Raw genomic sequence first — 13051 nt, 5'->3', positions numbered from 1 at the left:
TTTGTGTGATGGACTTGGGTCGTTCTTTGGTTCATATGGACTTCGGTCATTTTTTGATTCATATGGACTTGGGTCATTCTTTGATTCATATGGACTTGGGTCATTCTTTGATTTTATATACATGATATTCTGCTGTAGAGATGAGAGAAGGACGAGAGAGGGCGCTATAATATAAATGTAAGAATGACCCAAGTCCTTCATTCTTACATTCATAAAAGATTTAACTCATTTATTTCAGGCACTTCCGGGGGTAATTACGATTTATCATTTATACACAAGATGAGTCCATGCATAAGCTACAATTTCCCATGTCAAACTGAATTTGGCCAAAAATTGGACTTGGGTTGTTCTTATATTCATATACTCAAATGTAAATTTAATGTAAATCTTAGTACATTTGAGTTTGTGCTTCCTTTCTGCTGCCTTAGCTGCATCACTAGCACCGATGTTTGAATGTTGCAATTCAGCAACACCAATAATGACTTGCATAGGGAAGAAGGGCATATTTCTTTTAATCATCATCCTAACAATTACTTTCATGACATTCGTTTCTCAAAAACTGGACGTTAAGAGGTGATGCATCATAACTTCAGTTGTGTAGTCTGTAACAACTATCATTTTGTTTAAAACACCTACACTCAAAAATTTGCTTTGGCAAGACCTCTGTCATTCTATTGGTCTGATCATACTGTTTTCTGTAAAAGTAACCAAAAACCACTGAATCTTTCGTATTCCATGTGGTTTACACCAATTAGAGCTACCATGCATTGGGCCTTAACGCGTTAATATTAATTCAAATTATTTTATGGCAATCGGCCTGAACGTAAAGCACTCCTTCCTTCTATTCTCTTTTATTTTCTTCCTGTCTCTTTCCCTCCTAGCCTTAAGGAAAATAAATAAAAACAAAACTAGACCAAGAACACCAAATGGATTACCCGTTCCACGTAAGTCCTTTCTGCATGTCAATCTTGAGAATGTTCTCATGTTTTAAGAGTAATTGACATTGATTAATGCTTGTACGTAAAAAATGATAATCCAACCTATGATTTAGTTTACTTTGATAAACATAGTGAAGTCAACTTAACAAACATTAATTCATATAATAAAATATTATACAAAAATTGGGACGTAATGCAGTTTTCCAGTTTAACATTTTCCCAGAGCGGTGCTTACAATCCAAATCAAATGATATGCGAATTTGATGAGGTGATGATATCGTGTGCTCAAATCTAAAATGTCACATTCTCTTGTACGCAAATTTGAATAGAGTGTCTTGTTGAACATGAATCCCAAGTGGGAGAATCTGTACATCGGTACATCGCGCAGTTCTGTTTTAGGGGCTATATAGAGTTATAACACTAACGACTTTTTATAAAGAGGTGGGGATTTAAGTTTGCTGAGTTATTGATAAACAGAAAACTGTATATCTTTGTATACAAAGCAAAATTGATGTGAGAGGTACGAGGCGATAAAATCACCACCTGGTCTAATTTACGAATGTAGCTGTCACCCCTTACTGCTTATGGGGCTTTCACACCGTAAAACATCATTACACATAACATCCAACCAAATTCTTCTTCTTGTCCGAGTTTGTGAAGACTAAGATGGGATGGGATTTTCTTTCACAACAAATGGTTGCACAAACACACACCCACGCATATTCCCAATTGCAATTGACCATTTAATGTCTGTAACTTCCCCAAATTCAGGACTGTGCGAGATAAAAAAGAAGAAGAAAAAGAAAACAGGTTTGTTCAAATACCATTGTTCTCGTGAAGAAAACTGCACATGATTCGCACATGGCCAGATAACAGCGGGGTTTCCCAAGGCCACCTCGTTTACATAATGGGAGAGATACAAAACTGTACATCTACCCACATATTCTGATACATTGTACTAACAAACAGGTTGCCAGTGTGAAAAGTCAAACACGTCAGACAATACTTAACAACGAACGTGCCTTCTGTGGTATACCCTCTCTTGCCATCTCTTGACAATAAACGTATATCGGTATAATGTACAGCGTACTTCCCATGGAAAAAAAAAAAGCAATTCCTAGAGGATACCATCGAAGATTTTGTTGTTGATGTTGTTGTTGTCTTTTTTTTTATTCCACATAATGGAAAGGTGACCTAGTGTACTTTACTTCAAAGAGGTGTCTTTATGCCTCCGCTACGAAGTGTCGCCGGAGGCATTATGTGTTCGGGTTGTCCGTCCTTCTGTCCGTCCGTCCGTCCGTAATGAATTTTGTGGACAGCGTAACTAGAAAACCGTTTGAGGTATCCTAATAAAACTTGGAATATATATATATATATATATATATGCATGAGTGGACGAAGTTGTACCTATCAACTTTTGGGTGCACATGCTCAAGTTCAAATGCTCAAACTTTCACTTCCCCCCCCCCCATATCTATGCTATGCCTGAAGGTATTTTCTTGAAAGTTAGTGTTATACATGAAATACCCGAGAAAGTTTTTTTAAGAAAAAAGTTTTGGGATGTGAGGTCAAAGGTCAAAGGTCATGTGAAAGTGCTACAATTTCACTTTTTTTTTCCATATCTCGGAAATGGTCCAAGGTATCCTCATGGAACTTAGAATATGGGCATGTACTGCCTGACAATGATTCTCTTGGGAATTATTGGGTCATGGGGTCAAAAGTCAAGGGTTAAAATGTCAAGGCCAACTCCTTAAGATTCACTAATTCCCTCATATCTATATGCAATGCCTGCAGGATATTTCTTGAAACTCAGTGTATACATCTATTACCAAATAGAAATTCTCTGGGAAAGTTTTTGGCCAAAAGGTCAAAGGTCAAAAGGTTAAAGGTCAAGTGAAAAGGCTACATTTCACTTCTTCCTCCATATCTGGGAAGGAACTCATGGTATCATCATGAAACTTCGTACATTACTGTACTGCTACTGTATTGCCTGTCGGTGATTCCCTGGGTAATATTAGGATCATGGGGTCAAAGTTCAAGGGTCAAAGGCCAGGTTAAAATTCTAAAATTTTACTATTTAGTGCTGAAATTGCACTTTTTCTCCACTACTTTGGAAATTAGTCAGTACATACAAAAGAATTGAATTGAATTGAAAAAAGGTCAAGTTACAAACCTCAAGTTACAAACCTCAAATCCCCTAATACCTGCTCTCTTAAACAATATACCCATTGATCCAATTAAACCTACATGTACATGCACTTCAAGGAAAGTGAACAATCACCACATTTGTGGCAAATATGTCAATTTAATTTTTTGCCAATTTTGTGAAACTGTCATCACGCATTGCCAAGCCGTACTATAGACTTAGTGGGAGCACTATGCATCATGGCGGAGGCATACCAGTTGTAATAGCGACATTTGCAGTTTAAAGTTCAAATGCAATTACATTGTATCCCCCAGTTTCAAATCCTAACATAGCTGACTGATCACTAGTTTGAAGCTATTCAGTCAGGAAACATTTTTTTTTTTTTGTGCACTTTTATAGCAGAAAATTGAATTTTCGTCTGGTTCTATGCACTCAAATAGAAATCGGTGATAAGCTGTACACAATTCGTTATGCGGATTTCGGAAAATATTTGAGCCGGGCCAGCCTTCCTCCTCCACGGTATCCCAATGCGACCTGGTCTTTAAGACAGCTAAGCTCAAAATGTTCTTATATTCCACATTTAATGAATGTCAGCACCTAACCAAAGCATAATCTGGTCAGTCATATCCTCATATTTTCATGTCAGTCAAGAAAGGGGAAGTTCTGAAAGAATTCATGATGATATTTACCCTTATTTTAGTCCTTCATTGCAGGAGGTAGCATCTTTATTTTGGATTTTTTTTTTTCTTTCTTGCAAAGTCTGAAATTCCTTTACAAAATTGGCATATTGTTCCATTGTCAATCGGGAGGAAGATTATGCAAATGAGTACATACAACTACGTCATGTATCAACCATATGTCATTGGCATTCGTGATTCATAACTTGCATTTTCACATGCCCTTCCACCTACCCCAGACTTCTATGTGGCATTATAATAATCTCTTCATATCTAATCCTATGAATGTGGTTCATTGCCCCCCCCCCCCCAGCACAGTGCAACTGTTGCGCTATATATGCCATGCACCAGTTGCTTGCAAAAATGTCCTGAGCATGATTGGCAATTTGATTCGTGGATGCTACTGATATGCCGCAGATCACCCCCCCCCCCCCTCCCCATGCAATAATAGTGAAGAGCACACTTCTATCCCCAACCCTTAACCGGTGCTTGCACCAGCTATTGAAAAAGCTTGTGTGGCTGCTATTTGTTGGGCTGCCACCAGTTTTGACATACCATTAAAGGGAAAATCCAGTCAAAATATAAGTTAGTCTGATAAGAAAGAGTAAATCATTACGAGTTCAATGGTAAAATTTTGATCGAAATCGGGTGAAAAATAAGGAAGTTATGACATTTTGAAGTTTTCAGGAAACAGTTCTTGAACGGTCAATATGAATATGCAAATGGGAAAGTGAGCATATCATACCCTCACAACTTGACATATAGTTTGTACATAAAATTTTGGAATTTCCACTTTTTCATTCAAACACAATTATGCCCGAGGCTCAAATCGTGATATAACTAATCGAACACTATTCTGAAGTTATCAACTAGGAATAACATCATGTTTAAGACTTCAATGACAGAAACATCGAATTTTCATCATTTTTTTCTTTTACACGAGCAATGGAAAAATTGTGAGGGTATGATATGGTCAGCTCACTCAATTGCATATTCATATCCACTGTACAAGAACTGTTTTGCAGAAATAAGCAAAACTTCAAAATTTCATAACCTCGTTATTTTTCATCCGATTTCAGTCTAATTTTTACCGTTGAATTCGTAAGATTTTATTCTTTTTTTTTATCAGACTAACTTATTTTTGGACTGGATTTCCTCTGTAAGGTCTTTAATCACATCTCAGCCCGTCACATGGAGTCAAAAAGAATCGGGATGCCGGAGGGTAGTGGCCCAATATGTGTGAACCCTCCTCTCTTCTCTCACATTTTAGATTGATCGTCATCACTGGCTGTCATCGCATTTTACCATGTGGGCATAGTGTAAAAAAGCCGGGAGCAAAAGGCAAGGGACAAAACACTAGGTGGAGCTGGATTCCAGAGTATCGCTTTGAAATAAAATAGAGAGGACATGAGCAAAGCAGAAAGGTGTTACACATCTTGCTTTTCATTCAGGTTCTGTCATTTCTCTTCATTAGATATTATATTCTTCAGAGTACAATATTTTGCGATAGAATACGCCCCATATTGCTGAAACTTCTGAAATTTGCCTGTTTGTTTATCGTCTAGATGAGACTGTGAGACGTTGCTGTTAATACTTCTTCTCTCTTTATTTATTGCTCTTTTTTTCCGTGGGAAGGGGGTGTTAAGTTGAGGAATTCTGTGTGCATCATAAATACTTCATTAGTATATTTTACCAATGAGGACTTGTAGGACAATTTCGTGAGTGGTTGAATTCAGGATCAAGGTCCACGTATATTGACAAAAGTAGCAATTTCCATGGATAAGCAATGCACTTGCATTACTGGAGGCAACACTTTTGCAAGATGTTAATTCGATGAATATCAGTTGACTTTGATACAATTCACGAAATTGAAAACAAAGCAAAAATATACTGCATGTGTATGAGATGTGTGCAGCTATGCTTTGGGTGCCGGAGTTTAACAGCCACCTGAGATGTAATAGTATGTAAATGGTTTGAAATCTATCTTTGATTTTAATTGATATAGGGTGGATTGAACCACAGCTTTTCAGTTAAATGATGGCACTATGGTTTTATTATTGGGCTCCTGATATCATCTTTTAGAATGATGTATGTTGCAATTGGCTGATATAGTTTGGTTGCTTCGTTGTGAGCAGTACACTGGAAGCCCCTGTTCCACTTTATTGTTCTCCCCACGATTTGAAGATTTTCTCAGATCAGGAAGGATCGGGTAAAACATGAGCCGATCTGGACACAGTAGGATGTTAGAATGCTCTAAGAACGCTGTATTTACGGCTAACGCGGTCGTGCTTTCTAGTTTCTACGCTCTTACTACGATGAACAGGAATGAGACATTACAATTTCTGTCGCTGCAGTTACGCTTTAGAATGATGTAATTAACTACGCTGTCAGTGCGATGTTCCCAGTGTTATCAGTGGCCCGTTGCATAAAAGTTACTATTATGGTATCTTTGCCATCCAATGGTAACTACCATGGCAACAATACTCAACAGCCAATCAAAGTCAAAAATTCCATGGAAGTTACCATTGCATGGCAAAGTTACCATAATAGTTACTTTTATGCAACGGGCCCCTGATCTATACACGCTGTATTTACGCTCTGAACGATCTATACGATCTTATCACGCTGTTCCCCCGTCCAGAGAGCTGAAAAGTGCCAGTGAGATGTGCCCGATGTACCTGGATTCGGCTGTCGATCCTCAGTCACTCAAGTTATTAGCATGCAGAACCAAAGAGATACTGTGAACCTTGGAGAGGCTCCTTGACTCACAGTTCTTCTGCAGCAATTCATTATTAATCAAAGACGTGCTGATATTTCCAAGGCTTTTTCTTGATGTCCTTGCTTTTATAGTCCGTCTTCTTCCTGTTGTAGATGATTTCATACTCTTCAATATTCTACCATGTCCTCTTTTTCCTCCTCTGTTAGCATCACATGCAGTCTCTCTTTCTTCGTCTTGTGGGTATAGCGGCTTCGCTGCTTTCTTTTCTTCTTTGTCTTTATGTCTCCATCTCTTCTTCTTCTTCTTCTTCTTCGAAAATTTGCGTTCCTTCTTTTTCATATTCAACCTCGACAGGTTCAGCGACAAAGACCTCCTCCTCCTTAACAGTGTTGCCTCTCGATCACTTTGATTTTCTTCTGGCAGATATTTTCTCTGCGAATTTTCCAGTGGGATCGGTTGCGTCCCTTTTAGAGGCCGTACGTAATTGAGTCTGCGAAAGCGGTGGAACAGCGTAGCAAAGCGGAAACAGCGTAGGTAAAGCGGAAACAGCGTAACTATTTAAAGTGGGAATGAAGCGTACTGAGAGCGCCATACAATCAGGCCTGGACTCGATACGAGAGTAGAGAACGTAGTGAGAGCATCGTTAAAGCGAGAAGGTCGTGCTTTGATCAGGGAAGAGCGGCGCAGCAGCGGGACCACGTCGTCGGTGTCTAGTTTACTTCCCGTTCTTGTGCCGATGTTACTCCGCTCAAAACCGTGTTACGCTCATCCCGCGATGTTTAAACTGTCACTAAGCTCTCTCCACTTGCCTTAAGCCCCCGTTCCACTATGCCGTTCTCGCTACGATTTGACAATTTTCTCTGGTCAGGAAGGATCGGGTAAAACCTGAGCCGATTTGGACACAGTACGATGTTAGAACGCTCTAAGTACGCTGCAGTTACGACTACCAAGTGCTATTGCTACGCTCTTACTACGATGATCGGGAATGAGACATTACGATCTCTGCCGCTGCCGGTACGCTTTAGAACGATGTAGCTACGCTGTCAGTGCGATGTTGCGATGTTATCCGATCGATGCACGCTGTATCTACGCTCTGAACGATCTATACGATCTTATCACGCTGTTACCCCGTTCAGAGAGCTGAAAAGTGCCCGATGTGCCCCGATGTACCCCGATTCGACCGTCGGTCTGCAGTCAGTCAACTGATTAGCATGCAGAACCGAAGAACTATACTGTGGACCTCGAAGAGGCTCCTCAACTCACGGTTCTTTTGCAGCAATGCATTGTATAAACAAAGACGTGCTGATTTTTCCAAGGCTTTTTCTTGACGTCCTTGCTTTTATAGTCCGTCTTCCTCCAGTTGTAGATGATTTCATATTCTTCAAAATTCTGCTATGTCCTCTTCCTCCTCCTCTTTCAGCATCATGTGCAGTCTCTCTTTCCTCGCCTTTTGGGTAGCTGCTTCGCTGCTTTCTTCTCTTCTTTTTCTTCATCTCTTCTTCTTCTTCTTCGAAAATTACAGCTAAAATTACTTCCCGTTCTTGTGCCGATGTTACTGCGCTCAGAAAGACCTTGTTACGCTCATCCCGCTGCGTTTATGCCGTCACTACGCTCTCCCCACTGCGTTTACGCTGTCACTACGCTCTCCCCGCTTGCCGTACGATTAAAAATATGTCAGTTTTGATCGGGGAGATCGGGAAGAAATTTTGAACCGGTTCAAAATTTCTTCGCAATCTGAAAAAATGCCCGCTCCAACCCCGACCTCCACACGCTGCTGCTACGATGCTTCCGATCTCCGTACGCTGTTGCCGCTCTCTCCCGATGTGCTGGATCGGGACAGATCGGGGTCCAAATCGTGATAGTGGAATGGGGGCTGTTAAACCATTCAAAATAGGTCAATTTTGATCGGGGAGATCGGGAAGAAACGATCTGAAAAATTGCCTGCTCCAACCCCGTCCTCCAAACGCTGCTGCTACGATGCTTCCGATCCCCGTACGCTTTTGCCGCTCTCTCCCGATCTGCTAGATGGGTATAAATCGGAATCCTGGTCGTGATAGTGGAACGGGGGCTTAGCGTGTGTGATCATGTGTTGATTTCAGAGTCGATCATACATATTTCATGCTATGACAAGCACGGGAAGTAGTTCTTTGCAACAGTTTCAAAATAAGCCATGATTGAAAGGTTGTGTTTTCCGGCAACAAGACATTTTGGTATTGGTTGTGATACATGTCTGCTCCGTGGAAGAGTAGCTTCGCAGTATATTTCATGCTTCATCGTACACATAAGATACCAGTAACGCATGACAAGACTTTTCAGAATTCTGTTGTAACGCCCTTTGCTTGTCTTCGAGATTGTGAGATATCATCCATGGACATTAAACAGTAGGCACGAGATGTGGTTTTTCACTTTGTTGTACAGAATCTGAACCTGAGATGGATATCCACAGACACTTGATATACCTACTTATGAGATAACTTTTGTCACTTTGTTTGACGGATGGAAATGAGAAAGGTGGCTTTTAATTTACAGTCAGCCTGAAAATTATTGCAAAACTAGTGTAGACACTAGATTTTTCATTGGACATGAAATTGAAGTTGAATCAAACTTGAATTTCATGTCAAAAGACAACATTTAGCTTGGTGTTTATATTCTAATAATGTTGAGAATGTGGCAGGCCATGGGACCAAAAACAAAAAAGGTTCTCCATTGCCTAACAATAATAGAGCCTAGGAATTTGTAATATGACAATACATCTCTCTTCACATACAGTGAAAAGGCTATAATTACACGCATCCAGGACATTTTTCTGACTTTCAAATCACAAGATTTCAATTTCATTCCCAGAAAAAGAATGAGAGAATTAACAACCCCCCCCCCCCCCAAAAAAAAGAAGCAAATTCTTCCAAACCCTGAATATGACCTATCATGCGCGATGTAAGCGTCCAATCAGAAGGGTATATACAGATGTGTAAACATCAACTCGAAAATATATTTGCCCACACTCCAGGCAGGTGTTTGCTCCAGAGATGTTCAAAATCAAATCTTTGTAGCTCTGCTTGCTTCAATCTCTCCATAGGGAAAGAAAGATAGATATAGGAAGAGAGGGCTGGAGAGAGTGACAGAGAGAGAGAGAGAGATAATCTATGTATGAATTGTACAAGTGCACATAAATATAGACTTGTCAACATAGTTATATGCGAAGTTAAAAACTTCCTTAGAGATAACACTGCCTAAATGCAAAGACATTCAAATAAAACAATATAATTCTCATTTGGTAATTAGGACTCAATAGCAGGACCACCGCCTATGTGCAAAGACATTTAGTGTAACCTATTTTTTTTTTCATGTATGTTATTCCTATAGCTTTATCGGTGTATCAGGGCAGTTACACCCCTTCCCCCCCCCCCCCGCCTAAATACTGGTTAGTAATAGGGTTAGAGTAAATATTAGGGTTAGGTTTGGGGTTAATGTTTGGTTTAGGGTTAGAATTAGGTTCAGTGGGGTCAGGGGAAGGGGCTGGGGTAATTGCCCAGGGGATGATTTCCCAGGGAGTAATCACCCTAGACCCCTTTATCGGAACTGGCAACCTGCTTTTTTGGGACATATTTTGACTGCATCATGTCCATTGTCTGTGATTAGTGTCTGAAAATGATTACTAAATCCAGAGATATAATCACAAGAGCCTCAGTTCCTTAATGGAATGGTCATTTCTGACAAATCCTAGATGGATTATGCAAATTGCAGAGCCTGAACATTTGCCGCTGGGCAGTAGGACAGTAGGACAGGCAGTAGGACAGGCAGTAGGACAGCACTATGCTAGCATTCATGGGATATTTGCATCAATACCACTATTACCAGCCACCGTCGCGACGGAGCCCTGCTTAACCCGTTGGGGGATGGGCTGATTTTTCTATAACACGCATTTCCCGTAGAAACCTGCCCGAGTATACTCGGGACTCGTCCTCAACGGGTCAATGGGAAAAAGTTAACTTGTATCCAAATCTTCTGAATGTATATGGGGCCACTGCGTAAAACCAGTGAGCAAATTCACTTTCCTTTACACCAAGTGGTTTGTCATTCACTTTAGCCGCATTTATACACACCCAAAATAAATGGTTTTCCGAAATTGATTTTTGCATATCACTTGATGCCAAAACAGGTGAGTCTTGCATGTGAACGTACCAAACAAAATTGTATCTGTCGCGATGCTCATCACAATGTGAAAATCAGTCCAGCTTGATATCTTTTAAACCCTCTGGATGATTTGCTCTCTACGGTGTATATGAATGTGCTTGGCATGCCAAGAGAAAATTTATTAGAAAATGTGATGTCAGTAGTACAACATAACAATGTAGGAAAATTATTCAGTTATTGTCTTGTGCTAAAAGATACAGCATCAACAATGCCCTTGCCCTATGGCACATTGTCAGTGAAAGCTCTTTTATCATTATTCTTATTATACCTTAATGTGTTTTTTTTTTTTCACACACGTATCTTGTGTATATTCGAAATTTAAAGCTGTCGTTCTCGTGATAACTGAAGTGTAGTTCTTTCATTGCTTGTGTTCAAGTGATTTGTTTAAGTAAAAATTCAGTGAATCCCATCAGGGAGGTGGAAAGACTGATCCAATTTAGAGACAAAGTCTTCTTGAATAACCTCACACTAAGAGCCAGGTCTCTCTTAGGCTGCGTTTATCAACTTTCCCCTGTTTAAACGGCTTTCGAAAGCCCTTTCCAAAGCTCTTTCGAAAGCCCTTTCCATAGCCTTTTCGAAAGCCCTTTCAAAAGCCCTGTACTAGTAATGTGCCGCTTGTTTTGTAAGAAGGGACGGCGAAAAGCAATTACCATCACAAAGACATATCTTCCTTTGAGAGTGACGAGTCATTATGCAATGCCACATGAATCAATTGTCTTCCCATCTGTGAGGCAGCTCCAGTTTAGCACATACTTTAAATATTTCTGAGTGGCGGCATGAGACTTTGGCTGCGTTTATCAACTTTCCCCTGTTTAAACGGCTTTCAAAAGCCCTTTCCAAAGCCCTTTAGAAACGGCTTCCAAAATAGTTGCGTTTATCAACTCTCTTCGCGAACACGATAACTATTTCATAACGCAAATCTCTCGTTTGAAGAGGCTACACCCCAGTAAATAATGCCAGTGAATATCTTGGCAATCAATGACTTAAAGTCAAAGATATAAAACACCTGTTTCTTGACCCTGGCCTAATCTAAGCATCAGTCATCGCCACAGCGCCACAGGAGGGGGGGGGGGGGGGCACCGCGAGAGGAGGAGATTGTTTTGGTTTTGGCATGGGCCATGTAGCTCCATGGTGCATGTGTGTGTGCGTGTGTGTGTGTGAGTGTAGACATTCAGCGTATGCAGACAGAGCATGCCTGTACTGTAGTGACCGGAACTATTGTCATTCCATTTTGCTCTCCCCTTCTTCCTCCCCCATCTCTCCCCCCTCTCCCTCCCTCTCTCCCCCTCGCTCTCCCTCTCTCTCTCTCTCTCTCTCTCTCTCCCTCTCTCTCTCTTTCTCAATGATCCAGTCAGCAGGCTGATTGTAACCAGGGAGGTAGTCTCACCTCCCCGTTGTAACTCACTGCCAAATAGCACATTGTCAGCACCGGCAAACTGGCAATGCTCTCCTTCTTATTCCTGTATTTTCGTTATTTACGGGTCAATTTTTTTCGTTCGAAATGTAAAATGGATGACCATAGAATTTCTCAGTAGAATATAAAATTGAAAACTTTAGAAAGGATAGAGAAAATTGAGTTCACTTTGAATGGTCTGCCACAGGCAGATATCCTTATCATGCTCTTACGTAATACGACAGCTGCTTTCTCAGCGATCCAGTCAGCAGGCTGATTGTAACCAGGGAGTAGTCTCACCTCCCCGTTGTAACTCACTGCCAAATAGCACCGGCAAACTGGCAATGCTCTCCTTCTTATTCCTGTATTTTCGTTATTTACGGGTCAATTTTTTTCGTTCGAAATGTAAAATGGATGACCATAGAATTTCTCAATAGAATATAAAATTGAAAACTTTAGAAAGGATAGAGAAAATTGAGTTCACTTTGAATGGTCTGCCACAGGCAGATATCCTTATCATGCTCTTACGTAATACGACAGCTGCTGGAGTCATCAAACCCTGGCTTGGCCTCCAGGTTTGTCACGCCGAGCAGAAAGTTGATTTGCAATGGACAAGTACTTCGACTCCCAACTCTCAAACGACAAATAAACGCACCCCACTGTGGAAAAATTCGGCTGGGGTCTCGCCTCAAACGAGAGATTGACGGCATGTTCTCCATTTCTCCATATTTCTCCACATTTCTCCATATTTCTCCACATTATGGATGTAAGGAGAAGGGAATATAATTTCCGCTCTCAGACAAGTGGAAAACCTAAACAACCGTCATCTAATACGAGAAAGGAACCGTCAAATCTCAGTGGTTGTGCAGCTAGAAATTCAAGCACACAGGAAGCTATGCAGACCAGCGGATCTATTGGTGGCGCCACGAGCAGCACCATGGGCGGAGCCTCGCCCGCCAACATTTCAACTACGTCTACGGCTAG

General features: G+C 40.8%; 1 protein-coding gene across 2 annotated transcripts in view; it reads right to left on the bottom strand.

The window, feature by feature from the left end:
* Positions 1 to 13051, bottom strand: part of LOC140242123 (uncharacterized) — a 40148-nt gene that overhangs the window by 5349 nt on the left and 21748 nt on the right. The window lies entirely within an intron of this gene.

Source organism: Diadema setosum, chromosome 18, assembly GCF_964275005.1.
Source record: "Diadema setosum chromosome 18, eeDiaSeto1, whole genome shotgun sequence".
Lineage (NCBI taxonomy): Eukaryota > Metazoa > Echinodermata > Echinoidea > Diadematoida > Diadematidae > Diadema > Diadema setosum.
Note: the sequence above shows the minus strand (reverse complement) of the source record. Positions and strands in the feature narration are given on the sequence as shown.